The sequence below is a fragment of the Hypanus sabinus genome, chromosome 15 (genome assembly GCF_030144855.1).
Source record: "Hypanus sabinus isolate sHypSab1 chromosome 15, sHypSab1.hap1, whole genome shotgun sequence".
Lineage (NCBI taxonomy): Eukaryota > Metazoa > Chordata > Chondrichthyes > Myliobatiformes > Dasyatidae > Hypanus > Hypanus sabinus.
In genome coordinates, this window is record NC_082720.1 from 9156201 (window position 1) to 9170080 (window position 13880).

Genomic DNA, 13880 nt, shown 5'->3' on the forward strand with positions numbered 1-13880 from the left:
GCCCAGTCCCAGCAGTATATCTTCAGGGGTTAGAAATGAGAGTGGAAAATGTTTGGCAAAAATCTCGGCATTAGTAGAAATGTCAGTTGCTTGGATTAAGGGATGCTGGGAGGGTGAAGAGTAGATAACATTAAAAGAGAGCTGCTCTACTAGTTGGCCTGTCTGATGTAGTTAGCCTTGTCTTGTTCCACTTTACCTTTCCAGTAACCATTCTGAATAGTGTCAACTAAACACATTGCTTAGCCAATGTCTCAGCTTTTTTTCTCTATGGATGTAATCCTTCCTCTGACTCTCTCAGTTTTACACTCAGAGGTGCTTGGAATTGATGGGTTTCACCTAAGCTATATGTTACCACCCTTCCCATCTGCTCCCAATGCCCACACTCACCCTCACTCAAGTCACAGTCTGGGTTTGAAATCAACAGTGACACAGCCACTATATTGACCTCCATAATTGACTTACTGCATTCCATTTGCATTCAAGTGCAACTCCATTTTTATTTTTGGGTATCTCTGAAAATACATGAGGCAAACCTGTGAAGAAAAGATCTAGTTAACTGAGTGATAATGCTCTGAGTGGTCTTGGGTACTTCATCTCCTCCACCTTTACACTGTAGGCTGGAAAACAGGAAAGTCCTCCTATATTATGGTCTCTGATTGGACTTTGTAAGGTGCTTGATGCAGTGTCCTAATTATCTTTGAAGTTTTCAGAGCAAGCAACTTTAAATTGTTGGTGTAATTGAAGTTTGGGAGTCTTATCAAATGTACTACTTTTGCCATTTGCAATCTGCTTGGTGGCCTGGACAGACAGAACTTTATTTATGATGTATACAAAGAAACTATATATAGGAGAAGAAATGAAGCAAAGACACTTGTTCTGCAGAGAGTTCTTCTCACGCGGCATTGTAGAAATGATTCAAAACTTGTTTTTAAGCAGTAAATTTGTCAGATCTGAAGATATAAGTTTTCACTTTCCTGGGTCACATAGGAAAGTGACTGCCCCATAACCTTTTCTGCATCATTTTTGAATCAGCCTGGGGATTTCCCATTAGTGGCTTGGCTGGTCTTCATCTAAGTCATTTATGTTCTCGGTGTGTGATTCTGATTAACTAATTATGTGATGTTCCTAAAATTGGCCTCCATGCATGCTGTATCTCAGGCCCTCACTCACTCAAGTGGCACACAAAAATAACCAGGAAATTTTTTAGAAAAAAAAGTTGAAAGTTCCCCAACAACTTTACTTCAGGGAAGGCAGTCATCCTGTGACACAGGCAATGAGTGCTAGAGCCTTGATGAACCTTCACACAATCTCACAAAGAAGCTGCAGGAATGGTCGTGAGCGAGCTGAAGGAAAGTCCAGGGGAGGAGACACCAAGTGGACTCAGTACGTGCAGCTACTGTTCACTCCACTCATCATCCCATGCTGCAACTGACCCCCACACCACGGACTCTTCATGCTGGCCCTGGTCATAGTGGGTGTTAGTGTCATCAGATATATAGGGAGCCTGCTATAGTTTATGGGATGCTGAATGAAACTGGAATGTTGTTAAGGAGAAGGTGAAACCAACACATGAGCGGTTACCTTCTCAGCTTTCTGGAACGTGAAGTGCCTCTTCAGTACACTGAGCCAAGGTGAATTAGTAAGGTCCTGGAGAAGGATGATCTCTCTAATGCAATATAAAATACATTTTAAAAGTGCCCAGAGGAAAGCTGTTCTTCAATGGATAATGAGAGAACTATATTTCCACCCAAACATTTCTAGTATTCACAGTCTATGTCTTTCACATCTTTAAATGCAGCCACAGTATTGCTGAAACCTTCCCACAGTGCCTTGCATTCTACCTGTCCGTCTATAATTAAACAAACGCATTTTGTTTGCCTGTTTGAATGACTTCTGATATATTTTATTCATTTTAAAAGAAATTTCAAAACGTATTTTCCATTTCTCAATACATTTAAATGACACCTTTATACTTATGCCCGAAGTTAAATCGTTCTGACATTTGGTTGAATTCTGTCAGCAGTGCAACTGCAGGAAGTAATAGTCAAATACATTATCATTTTGTCTCCACGATTGCCTTTTTATTTGTCTTATCTTGTCTGAGAGGCTGCTCCTTAGATTGCAGTGAGGCTTTGGTTCCGTGTTGAAGCACAATGGACAAAGGAAGAAAACTATATCATCAACACTCAACCTTTACTGACCTCATAATGCTTTGGAGTTCATCAGTCTTGTCTAATGTCTACAGGAAGACTCTTTCATGTGTAATCTGTAATGAAAACAGAAAATTCTGGAAATACCTAGCAGATCAGGCAGCATCTGTGAATAGAGACATGGAGTCAACATTTCAGGTTGATGGTCTTCTTACCTAAAGGGTTAGGGTTAGTAAGTTGTGAGCATGCTACATTGGCACGGGAAGCATGGTATTGCTTGTTGGTTGCCCCCAGCACATCCTTGTCTGTGTTTCATTAACATAAACAACGCATTGTACTACATGTCTCATGCCGAAGTATCTCGGCCTGAAATGTCGACTGTACTTTTTTGCATAGATGCTGCCTGGCCTGTTGAGCTGCTCCAGCATTTTGTGTGTGTTGCTTGGATCGCCAGCATTTGCAAATTTTCTCTAGTTTGTTCTATATGTTTTGCTGTTTTGATGTACATGTGACAAATAAACCTATAATAATTAACCTTTATCAATAGAAGGATATATTGGTAATGGAGGCAGTTGCAACAGAGGTTCTATATTCTAAATCTCTCTTCATGTGACAGTGCTGCCATCCACTTACAGGGATAGAAACAGTGCCACTAATCTGTACTGCCTGTAACTGGTCCATATCCCTCCAGTTACTGCATATTCATGTGTCTTTGTAGAAGTCTCTTAACATCGCTGTTGGATTTGCTTCCACCACTAGCTTTGGCACCTATCACTCTTTGTGTAAAACACTTCTCTTGCACAGCCCTGTAATCATTCCCCTTCTTACCTTAAAGCTATGCTCTCTGGTAGACATATCTACTTGGGGAAAGATTCTGGCTGTTTGCTCTATCCATACCGCTCTTAACTTTATAAACTTTTATTAGATTTCCTTTCACCCTCTTCTGCTCCAGTGAAAACAACCCAAGTCTACCCAATATAGATCATATCTTCTAATCTATACATATGGTCCTGTAAACTTCTGGGCCATCTTCAAAGCTTCATATCATTCTTGTAATGGGGTGGCCCAAACTTCACACAACACTCTCAAATGTGGCCTAAGCAAAGTTTTATATAGCTGCAGCATGACTTACTCTTGTACCCAATATCCGACCAACAAAGGCAAGTGTGCCATGTGCTTCTTTACCACCCAATCTATCTGGCTGATGAGGCCAATGTGCACTTAAAATGGAGGAACAAAGAGGATCTCATTGAAATGTACAAAACCCCGGCAGGTTTTGGCAGGGTGGATGCAGGGATGATGTTTCCCTTCTCTGGGGATTCTTGGGCCAAGGGTTACAATCTCAGGATGGGTTAGGGGCAAGACCTTTAGCACTGAGATAAGGAGAAATTCATTCACTAAAGAGAATAATGAATATTTGGAATTCATTACCATGGAGCGATATGAAGATGTGGTTCCTGAATATGCTTATGAAAGAAGTAAGTAGTTTTTCATATACAAAAGGCATGGGAGCATAAAGGAGCAGGCGTATGGCACTAAGATACTGGATCAGGCATGATTGTATAGAATGACAGAGCTGACTCGAAGGGCTGAATAGCCTTCTACTTCCATGTCTGTGAGTAAAGAAATAAAAATAATTGAAGTTAATTATATAAAAGTCCCAGATAGAAATGTTATTATGAATGCTAATATCATTTATACAGTATTTTTCCAAACCAAGAGTCATTAAGAAAATATCACTATTCACTGAGGTTAGATTGCTCACTGATTTCCCATGGTGACTGAATGGAAATCCATCTACCTCACTTGAATCTAAACCATCAGACTCAGAATCTATAGGGGTCTGGCCAGTACTGCAGACCGTCTCAGCTTTCCCAGGACAGAGAGATGCTGAACCTAAGAATTTCTGCAGGGTCCCAGTTTGGAATGTAAGACAGGACTAAAGATGAACTCAATCGCAAACAAGAGAAAACCTGCAGTTGCTGGAAATCCAAGCAACACACAGAAAATGTTGGCGGAACTCAGCAGGCCAGGCAGCATCAGTGGAAAAGAGTACAGCTGACGTTTCAGGTCGAGACCCTTCAGTTCTGATGAAGATTCTCCAGCATTTTGTGTGTGTTGCTAAAGATGAACACAGCCTAGATTCCTACTGTAATGCAATAGCCTACAAAAGCAACTTCAATGTACATTCAGTGAATGCTCTGCAAGGTACTTCAATTAACCATATAACCATATAACAATCACAGCATGGAAACAGGCCATCTCGGCCCTCCTAGTCCGTGCCGAACTCTTAATCTCACCTAGTCCCACCTACCCGCACTCAGCCCATAACCCTCCACTCCTTTCCTGTCCATATACCTATTCAATTTTACCTTAAATGACACAACTGAACTGGCCTCTACTACTTCTACAGGAAGCTCATTCCACACAGCTATCACTCTCTGAGTAAAGAAATACCCCCTCGTGTTTCCCTTAAACTTTTGCACCCTAACTCTCAAATCATGTCCTCTCATTTGAATCTTGTACAATTTTAACATTACATTCCAACTTCTGTACTCAATGCTTTGATTTATAAAGGCCAGCGTTCCAAAAGCCTTCTTCACCACCCTATCTACATGAGACTCCACCTTCAGGGAACTATGCACTGTTATTCCTAGAGCCAGGGAGAAGGTCACCCTTTGAAAGGAGGGGTGCAACTAACTACAAATCTTAAATTTATCAAAACCTTACATCTTCTCCAGCATAATTTCAATTTCATCACTTAAAAAGAAATCCCAGAGACAGTCAATACAAGTGTAGGCAGCTTTCTTAATTGTGCCCCATAATAGCTGTGTATGGAACAGATTTGCCTAATTTGTTTGTTTCTGGTTTCTTCTGGCATCCTGAAGAATGTCAAATACGGAACTGTCAACAGTATGTGCACTGTGTGGCGATGGGTGCAGGGGAAGTGCATTGGTCATACAATTTACCCCACTCTAATAGGGCCAGTGAACACTGGCAGACTGTTGTGTGTCGACATTGTTGTTGTACCTAATTAAAAATCATAAGCATGACCGTGGAAGAAAAATTTGTTTGTAGTACAATCATTCTAACATCAAATTAGAGAAAATGGTTACAAGCCATTTAGCTGGGGTTTCACACTGAGTTCAAGAAATCCCCAAACAATTTTTGATTCATTTAATGAAGATAGTCAGCATTTTTGCAAAAGGAAAATTGAGAAACAATTTTTTTCTCTTTTTCTGTAGTGGAAAGAGTACCATTTAATGGTAAAATCTTTAGCCTCTGAAGTACACGAAGCATAAATCCTGTCGTAATCTGGACCCAATGGACTGCTGTTTTTTAATTGCCTTTATTGGTCTCTTGTAAGTTTTGAATAACAAACTAACTAGCTGTTTAGTAAACCCATCCAACGTCTGTGTGTAGGTCATTCATATTTCCCATGTGAACTTGTTTTAACTCCCACACAGTTTGTACTCTGATTTTTTTTAACAAGCCTCATTATAGTTCTGCAGGAAATAGAGCAATTGGAAGTTCTGAACCTAACACATTCCATGAAACATTCCAAAAAACTGGAGTGTTTTATTTTTCTTCTCTCCCTCTGTAATGTTCCACAGTGAACGCAATGTTCTGGAACATATTATAAAACCACAGTGGCCATGTATTTTCTCAGAGTGGATAAACCTTAGTCCTTCAACTAAGTGCTTAATATTGCTTGTTCGTTTGACCTTATGGGGGTGGGGTGGGGAAGTAATGGAGATGATTGAGGGAAATGGACAAAACTACAAGGCAGTTTTTTTTTTATTTAGACAGTGATTCAATGCACCATCAGCTATGCTTTCCTGGGCTGTAGGAACTGCCCACTTCTGTTGCTTCATTGCTTGTGGCCAGGTCTCATTTAGAAGAAATTATTTTTAATTGTTGCTAGCCAAAATATGGCCTTCAGCTATCTATCTGTCTGAAAACTGCCTCTTAAGCTGACCTGAATGACATTCCCCTGATTTTTTTATATATACATACACATGACCTGATCCCACCAGTTAACTTACTGCATTCAGGGTCATGCACCCTGTGCCCTTACCAACTAGTGAAGTGGAGACAGGGTTCTGTCTTAGATACCAACCAGATGGTCTTAACTTCCCTCACTATGAACAACTTTGCACTTTTGCTCCAGAGCTTCACAAGGCAGACCTGCAGCTCTGTTAGAATGGAGCCAAAGCTAGGGGGTTGTTTTTAATCAAAAGATAGTGTTAAATACTGCAAATATCAGTCTCTGGTCAGGAGAGGTAGGGAGGATGAGTGATGGTACTTAATAATAGCTTTGGTCTCTAAGCTTCAATGGGTGGGGAGATGTAGTTAGTTGATATTAATGGCTGAGACATTACACTTTAGTGTCACGGATATAACCATGACCTGTTTCCCATTCATTGCCATGAAGTCAGCCAATTGTTAACTTTTCAGGAAACATGAGAGATGTTGGAGCCTGGACTAACAAGGAGGAAATCAGTAGGTCAGGTAGCATCGATGGAGGAAAATGGACAGTCGACACTTTGGGTCTAGGTAAAGGTTTTCATCCCAAAGCATTGGCTGTCAATTGTCTTGTTGCCTGGTCCATTGAATTCTTCCAGAATTTTGTTTGTTGTAGTTACTACCTCAGTTATATCTCAAATCACCAATGTAGTTGGGTTCAAATCACCAATGTAGTTGGGTTAACGTTTTGTCCTCTTTGCAATACTTGGTGTCCCACTTTATCTTGTTTCAGTCCTTTCATTCCAATATTTGATCATATTGGAGCTCCTAAGTATGTGTCCATTTTGCCAAATGAACTCCCAGACCAGCCTGAAGTGGGGCTGCCTGCACTGCTGGGATGTATTACTAGGGGTTTTATCACCATAACCAACCTGCCCATCTCCTGTATCTTAAAGAGTGACAGTGACAGTTTAAGTATTTATGATAGAAGACGCCTGTATAACTCTAGAGACTTGCACACTCAAGTACAAGGCCTAAAGTAGTGGTCACCAACCTCTTTAAGCCCATGATCCCCTATCTCAGCCTTAGTGAAAGGTAAGATCGACCTATTAAATCGATTAGTCCCACGCATGTGCAGAAAAGACCGGAAGTAAAACTCCGCAACCCAGAAGTAGAAATAATGTATGTACACCAGGGGTCACCAACCTTTTTTGCACCATGGACTGGTTTAATATTGACAATATTCTTGCGGACCTGCCGACGGGGGGGAGCGGACGTTAATCAAGACCAGAATACAGCGATACTCGAAGCACGTTCCTTATACCCAATCTACTATTCCACAATTCAGTTTCCGTGGCTCTCAGCAGTTAGCTTCTGTCCCGCTTGCTCACGTTTTTTTCTTGCAGAAAAAACTTAACGAGTTTGTCTTTAAGTGCAGGGTGCTTGGACTCAAGGTACCGAAGCAGTTTTGAGGGCTTCATTGCCTCATTAGACAACCTCTGGGCCCGAACTCCAGCCTCCTGCCCACCCGCCACCAGACATTTTGGCCAGGTGCAGCTGGTTGTGGGTGGGTGAGAGGACAAGGTCAGGGCCGGAGGTCCCTGTGCCGGGGCCACGGAGGTCGCAGTCCAGAGAGAGCGACCGACCAAGCGAGAAGGGGACAGTGCGTGTATCTGTCCCCCGTGTAGGATCTATCGGCCGACAAAAGTTTGTCTCGAGGGTTGACTTTCAGTAGATTGCATCGAGGTAGCTGCTCTGCTACTTACGAAACCCTGAGCCCCAATTAGGTTGCCTGCAAATATTTTAGCACCGGGTTCCCCACGAACATTTGGTGTGCTAAACAGGTTTAGAGGCGGCGCCCATCTGTCCGCGCTCCAGGCCAGTAGCAACAGCACTTCTCACCAGCGCGTGAGGTGGCCAGTTACCTGAGGCCAACCAGTGATCCCTGGTGCGAGGGTATCACTGCGTTTAGATGACTGATGACCTCGTGTGTGTTCAAGTTCAACAGTGGGCGTGGCAGGGAATGAGGAAAGGTTCAGCTGACTCATATCGTTTCATATCGCCAAATCATGTTGTTTCCTCACCGCCCGGTTGTTGGGGACCACTGAAGTACACTGTGTCGTGCGTGGTGGGGGAGCTACAAACATGCGCATTGGACAGAAAGTACGGAACTAAAATCCCGCAACCCGGAAACAATCGTCTCAACAGTATTTGTGTATTTATTTATTTATTCGGGATCTACTGGGAAAGTCTCAAAGATTGACCAGTCGATCATGATCGACAGGTTGGTGACCACTAGCCTAACATATCCACTCAACACTTTTTCATATGGAGGCACTAGAGAGTGGATATACTGGAATCTGGAGCAACATACAATCTGCTGGAGGAAATCAGTGAGTTGAGCAGCATCGATGTTTCAGTCAAAACCCTGTATCTCTTTAAAATGAATTCATAAGTTGGAGCTGTTTTGATTTGAATCATAGATTTTGGGGCCAGGGATGTTGATGAAGGGAAATGGAATAGAGGGATTTGGGGAGAACTGCAATAGAAAAAGATATAACTGCTGACACTAGAATCTGGAGCAGGAAGTGATCTGCTGGAGGAATTTAATGGGTGGAGCAGCATCTGTGGGAAGAAAAAATTGTTAGCATTTCAACAATTCCTTTCAGTTCCTTTCTTCTTACAGATGCTGCTTGGCCTGCTAGTTCCTCCAGCAGACTGTTGTTTAAGAAGAGAGAGTATTGGAAACATTGATTAGACCAGGCAGGATCTGTGGAGCAGGGAACAGAGATAGGGCTTTGGGCCAGTGATCTTTCAACAGAACAGGAGAAACAATGCATAGAGTCTTGTGAGGAGTGTAACCAGCAATAAAGACCATTTCACTCACATGGTCCCTTTCTGTTCTGTTCTGTGTAACCTAAAGGTCCATTTCTTCAGCTGCTGGGCAATGGCACACTTGCATTGTACTTTGCCTGACTCTGCTAAGTGTGAGGTCAATGCAGAACCCAATTTTGCCAGCTACTGGCAGTTTCCATCAGGGGCTGCTGGGCATTAATCCAGACTACTTGTTTCTTCACACCCCACACCCTTCCCATCTGAGAAGCACTACTGCAGGTCAAGGTACCATTACCATGGTAAGAGCTGAGCTAGATTAACCTCTCATGGGCTAGGTAGGAATAGTTCAAATCTTTGAAAACTAATATTCCTGCTGCTGGAACACTAGGAAGGAAGCAAAGAAGTTCGAGTAGAGTAGGAAACCAAAAATAGTGGAAGTGTTCTTTACAAGGCATTTGAATGGAGGGACAGTTCAGAGAACAATCCTGTTAAGAAAGTATTTCTAACTGGTGTTGGCAATCCTAGCAAAAGAGAGGTTCTGAAAGCACAGGTGATCTGGAGTTCTGTAAGTTATTTTCAATGATGTGTGCATGGATGGCTCAATTATAGGTTATGCTATCCCATCTTGGACTGAGCCATGATAACCTGCAGGATTCTTGCTTCATTGGCATGGTTCACCATTTCTGCTGGTCATTTATTGGGCAGTGTTTGCAATGCTACAAGGCATCCAGAACAGGAGAAGCAGGAGTTATCTAGGGATCCCTCTCTGAATTCCTGTCCATGAATCTCTGCTGGAACTCTGGAGAGCAGATGAAGACATTCTTGAGTTTTTGAAAGATGCTTCCTATAGTTGGTAAACTATTGGATGGTTGCTGGCATTGGTGAAATTGCATGGGCTCCTTTGTAGGCAGACTTCAGGAGATTGCGGAGCATATGGGATAAAGGGACAGGAGTTGTAGAACTGTAGAGCAGGATGATATAGATGAAGGATAGTGGTGCTAAAAGAGCTGCTGCCTCACAGTTTCATTACATTATTTTGATCATGAACTCTGGAAAGTCATTCACATATTCTTGAGACCACATGGGTTTCTCCTGGGTGCTCCAGTTTCCTCCTACTTTGCAAGGGTTACAGGTTGGAAGGTTAACTGGCCACTGTAAATTGCTCCTGGATGAGTGGCAGATGCAATAGAATGAAATGTGAAATGGCCAAGTCCTGATGGTAAATGGTTGGCTTGAAGGGGAGAGGATCAAGGTGAGTGCTGTGAGGGTGAGTTACGATGTGGCAAACAGGGCCTGAATGGATCTCGACAGAATGGATGGAAGTTTGGAGATCAACAGCTACGGAAGGGCATGGGGTTGACATATTCACTTTGAAGGTTATTTTGTGTCTCAGGGACCAGCTCAGAAGTAAAGAGACAAAATGCAAAAATAACATCCATTACAGATGTGTGTGTGGTTAGCTCTGACGTTCTGTTATCTGTTTAACTTGAACACCTTCTGTGTCTCACAACACTGGGCAGCATACTGATAGTTTTGTGGCTTCCTATGCTGTAAGTTTCCTTTTGATTGTTGCTACTTTTAGGTAAGAAAATAATTATAAGCATAGCTAATCTTGAAAGGTTCTGCTCCTATTATTCATACATCTTAGCTGCTTCCGGCATCTGTTACAACATTGCCCTGACAGTTTCGATCTTTACAGAATTAGTAGAAAGCCTGCGAGGAAAAAAAATGCCTCCGACTCCTTTCTTACCACTTCTTTTCTCTTTATATAGTCTATAGCAACCTTAAGAAACCAACTAAATTAAGAAATAGTACAAAAGTCATGCTATGCACCAGTTTCTAAATGTTTTAGTTTACTTTACAAATTACAGAGACAAGGAGTTGGCCATTATCGGGTTTGCCTTTTTCTAAAGGTTCTTCAAGTATCAAGCTGGAAATGCATTCTTGTGACAATTTAAGTCAATGCTGATTGGTGTCAAGCAAGACAACGTCATGGTCCAACTTCTCAATCTCCTATTACAATGCTGAGTCTCACCCAAAACAAGCTTCCCACTTGACTGAACTTGTCTACTGGATACTAGTCAACCTACATCACCTCCATTTCACAAACAACGTCACTCCGGCCTCAGTCATTGAATCCCAGTATGGTTGAGCTCCAAATCATCACCTCTATGTGAGAAGACAGATCTACCAACGCGACCTGTTGCATAATGCACAATGATGAAAGGGTAATGAGGGTTTGGGATTCTCTACCCAGTTGGCTGAGGAAGCTCTGCCATTGAGCACCTTCAAAACTTGCTCAATGGCCAACTCCTCAGCCCTTCAGTTTCTAATGTAAAGTAAAACTATAAAAATAGTGGATGGCATGATTTTTCTACCACTGAGTAGTGTTGGATTTTAGAAGAATTAAAGGAGATAGATGTTGTGCTGGAAAGTGGAGTGCTGTTGGAAGATCAGCCATGACCTCAGTGAATGGTTAACAGACTTGAGAAACTCTTTGGCTTACCAACCAGCTCATTGCCTTACTGCTTCTTTTAAAGGTCTTAAACAGTCTTAATTTCAGCAGGAAGTTGCCAGAGTGGAGTGAAAATTGGACTTGCTGCATATTCCATTGTCATGGCTAAATGCCAATTCATCATTTTGGAGTTTAACCATAGTTACATAAGTAACAATATATACCTTTATAACAAATTGAATTGAATTGAGCTTCTGGGTGGCACAGTAAAGTTGTGGTTAGCATAACACAATTAAAATGCCAGCGATCCAGGCTCAATTTAGCAACTGTCTGTAAGGAAGTATTATGTTCTATGTGGGTTTCTTCTGGGTGCTCCAGTTTCCTCCCACATTCCAAACACTTACAAGTTAGGGTTAGTAATTTGTGGGTGCTCTATGTTGGTGCTGGGAGCATGGTGACACGTGGGGGCTGCCCCTACCTCGCTCTCAGATTGTGTTGGTCATAGATGATTCACAAACGTTTCTCTTTGTCAATTCCTCTGGTGGTCTAGTGATTCAATAAGTGTAATGAATTGGGTAGTTTCTTCAAAAGATCTGACTGAAAGGTATGTGTCATGTGGGAGAGTAGGATAATTGATATTGGTATTGCTTTATTATTGCCATGTATACTGAAATGCAATGAAAAAATTAGTTCTGCAAACCATTTGTAAAACATTTCTGCATTCTGAGGTAGTATGCTCAAGCTTCTGTATTGGAGGGGAGAGATGAGAGATTGACTGGGCTAGGAAGGACTTTGATTAGTTTAGTTGTTTTTCCAAGGTAGCAAGAAGTCTAAGTGGAACAAATAGATAGGAAGCTGGTTTTCATGATGGAATGGGCTGTATTTTCAACTCTCCACAATTTGTTGTGGTCACAGGCAGAGCAGTTGCAATACCAAACCTGTATATCCAGCAGGAAGTCCAGCTGGCTCATATGCATGAAGCCATTTGGAGGGGAGTTGAGGCCTGGGGGCAGTTCTGTGATGATCTCATTCAATGGCAGGGCAGGTTTGTAGGGTTAGGTAGCCCACTCCTGCTCCTACTTTTCCGTGTTTTTATCATTGTTAGCTTCACAAAATCCTTAGTGAAATGCCACATGTTGTAGCACCAAACCATAAAGACCAGAAACTTTATTATTAAATTCCACTCTCTAAACACATCAGTTTCAACATTTGTGTAGGAATTCAGCATGAATTCTGAGCTCCTGTTCACTCTCCAATCAGTGTTCATAAATCACATGAGGAGGCTTGATGATGATTTTTCCCTCCCTACTTCTAATCCTGCACAAATGGACACAGACTGAGTGATTTAATTTACAAGCAGTTGCACTCTGTCTGCTGTGGTCATCTGGAGCTCCCACTTGTCAGGCGTTTTAACTTTCCTCCCCATTCCCACATTGACATGCGTGTCTTTGACTTCCTTGACTGTCAAAGTGAGGCTAAACATAAATTAGAGGAACAGGACCTCATATTCCAACTGGGTGATCTGCAACTTGATTGGATTTTCCAGCATCTGGAAACCTGCTCCCCCTCTGTCCATTTTCTATCTCCTCTTGATCTACCCACTTCTTCCTATGCCAGATCTCCTTGCTGTTTCCTGTTCTCCATCCTCCCATCTGTTCATCACCCAGACACTCCTCCCACTGATTTCCCTCCCCATCTGCCCTTCCTTGATTCAATGTTCTACCAGCATAGTTCCTGCAGGCCTATGTCCCTTCTAGTCTTTGGAACCACTCCCACTCTCCCCTCCTCATCCTCTTCTCATCTGGATCCATCTATCACTTACAAGCTTGGGCTCCACGTCTTTATACTGACCATCTCTCCTCAGTCTTTCAGTCCAAATTGCCTCGACCCAAAACACTGACAGTCCATTTCTCTCCCTGGATACAGCCTCATCTGCCAAATTCCTTTTGCTTTTTGTGTGCTGCTTGAATCATGGTTTGGGTGGGAAGAATTGTTGTTTGGGAACTTTACCTGAGGAAGAGGAAAACATTGAAAGAAAAGCTTTTTTTTAAATGAGTTTTAATAATGAAAACCTCGAAATTCAAATCTCCTTTCAAACATAAACAAATTTTCCTTATTGACTCCTGTGGGAGAGACTTCTGTTAATTGTGTAATGATAAGGGCAATGCTTGTTTTAAGTGTACTTTTTTCCATGCACAATTAAGCAGCAGATTAATGGCCCAGTTCTCACCTGTTATTGTCCCCTCTGCAGGTCAGGTTAGCACCTCATTACTCACAGCTGACTGCAGTCTCCCTATTGCAAATTGCACATGTGTGCTTGTTAAAACTCTGCTGTAAACATAAAACAACATTTTCTTAAATAAGTCAGTGGCATCCATGTGCTTACTGTGACTAAATTTGAGAAATTCACGGATATTCTGTAAAACAGTGTTTATACTATAAACAGTACAGATCGGTAATGACATGTTCTCCTT

The 13880-nt window shown here is 42.0% G+C and overlaps 1 protein-coding gene across 5 annotated transcripts in view; it reads left to right on the plus strand.

The window, feature by feature from the left end:
• Nucleotides 1–13880, plus strand: part of ebf1a (EBF transcription factor 1a) — a 468633-nt gene that overhangs the window by 300997 nt on the left and 153756 nt on the right. The gene's annotated exons all lie outside the window — the stretch shown is intronic.